Raw genomic sequence first — 3569 nt, 5'->3', positions numbered from 1 at the left:
CATCTAATATCTCCTTGTTTGGTGGGTTATTCTGTCACGTTCGTCATAACGAGGAGACCAGGGCGCAGCGTGATAAGAATACATTCTTCTTTATTTACACGAAGAACACTAAACAAAAGTGAAGCTATAAGATACGAGTGCTGACAGGCAACTACACATAGACAATAACCTACCAAACCAAAATGGAAAATGGCAACCTAAATAGGATCCCCAATCAGAGACAACGATAAACAGCTGCCTCTGATTGGGAACCAATTCAGGCCACCATAGACCTACATATACCTAGACATACTAAAACCCCATAGATATACAAAAACCCTAGAAAGGACAAAAACACCTAGACAATACAAAACTAAACCAACCACCCTTGTCACACCATGACCTAAACAAAATAATAAAGAAAACAAAGATAACTAAGGTCAGAACGTGACACACACTCAAGGTCAACAAAACAAAGGAGATGATGGTGGACTTCAGGAAACAGCAGAGGGAGCACGTCCCTATCCACATTGATGGGACAGTAGTGGAGAGGGTAGTAAGTTTTAAGTTCCTTGGCGTACACATCACGGACAAACTGAAATGGTCCACTCACACAGACAGCATGGTGAAGAAGGCGCAGCAGCTCCTCTTCAACCTCAGGAGGCTGAAGAAATTTGGCTTGTCACCAAAAGCACTCACAAACTTTTACAGATGCACAATAGAGAGCATCCTGTCGGGCTGTATCACCGCCTGGTACGGCAACTGCTCCGCCCACAACCGTAAGGCTTTCCAGAGGGTAGAGAGGTCTGCACAACGCATCACCTACCTGCCCTCCAGGACACCTACACCACCCGATGTCACAGGAAGGCCATAAAGATCATCAAGGACAACAACCACCCGAGCCACTGCCTGTTCACCCCGCTAACATCCAGAAGGCGAGGTCAGTACAGGTGCATCAAAGCAGGGACAGAGACTGAAAAACAGCTTCTATATCAAGGCCATCAGACTGTTAAACAGCCACCACTAACATTGAGTGGCTGCTGCCAACATACTGACTCAACTCCACTTTAACACTTTAATAATGTAAAAATGTATGTAAAAATGTATCACTAGCCACTTTAAACAATGCCACTTAATATAATGTTTACATACCATACATTACTCATCTCATATGTATATACTGTACTCTATTCCACCTACTGCATCTTGCCATCTTTATGTAATACATGTATCACTAGCCACTTTAAACAATGGCACTTTTATATGTTTACATACCCTACATTACTCATCTCATATGTACAGTGGGGCAAAAATGTATTTAGTCAGCCACCAATTGTGTAAGTTCTCCCACTTAAAAAGATGAGAGAGGCCTGTAATTTTCATCATAGGTACACTTCAACTATGACAGACAAAATGAGGGAAAAAAATCCAGAAAATCACATTGTAGGATTTTTTATGAATTTATTTGCAAATTAAGTATTTGGTCACCTACAAACAAGCAAGATTTCTGGCTCTCACAGACTCCTCTGTCCTCCACTCGTTACCTGTATTAATGGCACCTGTTTGAACTTGTTATCAGTATAAAAGACACCTGTCCCCAACCTCAAACAGTCACACTCCAAACTCCACTATGGCCAAGACACAAAGACCTGTCAAAGGACACCAGAAACAAAATTGTAGACCTGCACCAGGCTGGGAAGACTGAATCTGCAATATGTAAGCAGCTTGGTTTGAAGAAATCAACTGTGGGAGCAATTATTAGGAAATGGAAGACATACAAGACCACTGATAATCTCCCTTGATCTGGGGCTCCACGCAAGATCTCACCCCGTGGGGTCAAAATGATCACAAGAACGGTGAGCAAAAATCCCAGAACCACACAGGGGGACCTAGTGAATGACCTGCAGAGAGCTGTGACCAAAGTAACAAAGCCTACCATCAGTAACACACTACGCCGCCAGGGACTCAAATCCTGTCCCCCTGCTTAAGCCAGTACATTTCCAGGCCCGTCTGAAGTTTGCTAGAGAGCATTTGGATGATCCAGAAGAAGATTGGGAGAATGTCATATGGTCAGATGAAACCAAAATATAACTTTTTGGTAAAAACTCAACTCGTCGTGTTTGGAGGACAAAGAATGCTGAGTTGCATCCAAAGAACACCATACCTACTGTGAAGCATGGGGGTGGAAACATCATGCTTTGGGGCTGTTTTTCTGCAAAGGGACCAGGACGACTGACCCGTGTAAAGGAAAGAATGAATGGGGCCATGTATCGTGAGATTTTGAGTGAAAACCTCCTTCCATCAGCAAGGGCATTGAAGATGAAACGTGGCTGGGTCTTATAGCATGACAATGATCCCAAACACACCGCCCGGGCAACGAAGGATTGGCTTCGTAAGAAGCATTTCAAGGTCCTGGAGTGGGCTAGCCAGTCTCCAGATCTCAACCCCATAGAAAATCTTTGGAGGGAGTTGAAAGTCCATGTTGCCCAGCAACAGCCCCAGAACATCACTGCTCTAGAGGAGATCTGCATGGAGGAATGGGCCAAAATACCAGCAACAGTGTGTGAAAACCTTGTGAAGACTTACAGAATACGTTTCACCTCTGTCATTGCCAACAAAGGGTTTATAACAAAGTATTGAGATAAACTTCTGTTATTGACCAAATACTTATTTTAAATTCATTAAAAATCCTACAATGTGATTTTCTGGATTTTTTTTTCTAATTTTGTCTGTCATAGTTGAAGTGTACCTATGATGAAAATTACAGGCCTCTCTCATCTTTTTAAGTGGGACAATAAAATTTGATTTGAGCATCGGCTCTCGCACCAACCAGTTCCGAGACAGCTTCTACCCCAAGCCATAAGACTGCTAAATAGCCAAACTACTAAAGAGTGAATTATTGGTACCCAAACTATCTGCACTATCTTGCACTGACCTTAAGCACACTCACTAGACTTTATATACACATTCACTTACACACACTGTCACTTCCACACACATTTAAACACTACATGCATATGGGGTGGCAGGGTAGCCTAGTGGTTAGAGCGTTGGACTAGTAACTGAAAGGTTGCAACTGGTACTTCCTGCATAGAGCTCCATTCTTGTGTATTTAATTGTATTCCTTGTGTGTTAGTTACTATTCTGCATGGGCTCGTAAGCAAGCATTTCACTGTAAAGTCTACACTAGTTGTATTCGGTGCATGTGATAAATTCTATTTTATTTTGAAGGTCCGGAAATTGGCGTATGTGAACGTGAGTAGATTACGTTGAAAACAACAGTTGAACACCTTGGATGCGGTCTCCATGATTCGTATTATACCGGCTAGGAGGACTCCGGTATACCAGAAGCAGGGGCAAAAACTCCCATAATAGTTTTATTTCCCTTTTGACCCACATTCAAAAGAGTCAAACAAGCTTGAAGATGTCTTGCTAGAGATGGGGGGCGTTCATGCAGCAACCAATGGGATGCTCGATGAGGATGTTCATGCAGGAACCAATCGGATGATCGAGGTGGGGGGCGTTCATGAAAGAACCAATGGGATGCTCGGGGGGGGCGTTCCTGCATATGCAGGAATGCCCACATGCTT

The sequence above is a fragment of the Oncorhynchus tshawytscha genome, linkage group LG26, assembly GCF_018296145.1.
Source record: "Oncorhynchus tshawytscha isolate Ot180627B linkage group LG26, Otsh_v2.0, whole genome shotgun sequence".
Taxonomy (NCBI): Eukaryota; Metazoa; Chordata; class Actinopteri; order Salmoniformes; family Salmonidae; genus Oncorhynchus; species Oncorhynchus tshawytscha.
The sequence above is the reverse complement of the archived record's forward strand: the minus strand, read 5'-3'. Positions refer to the sequence as shown.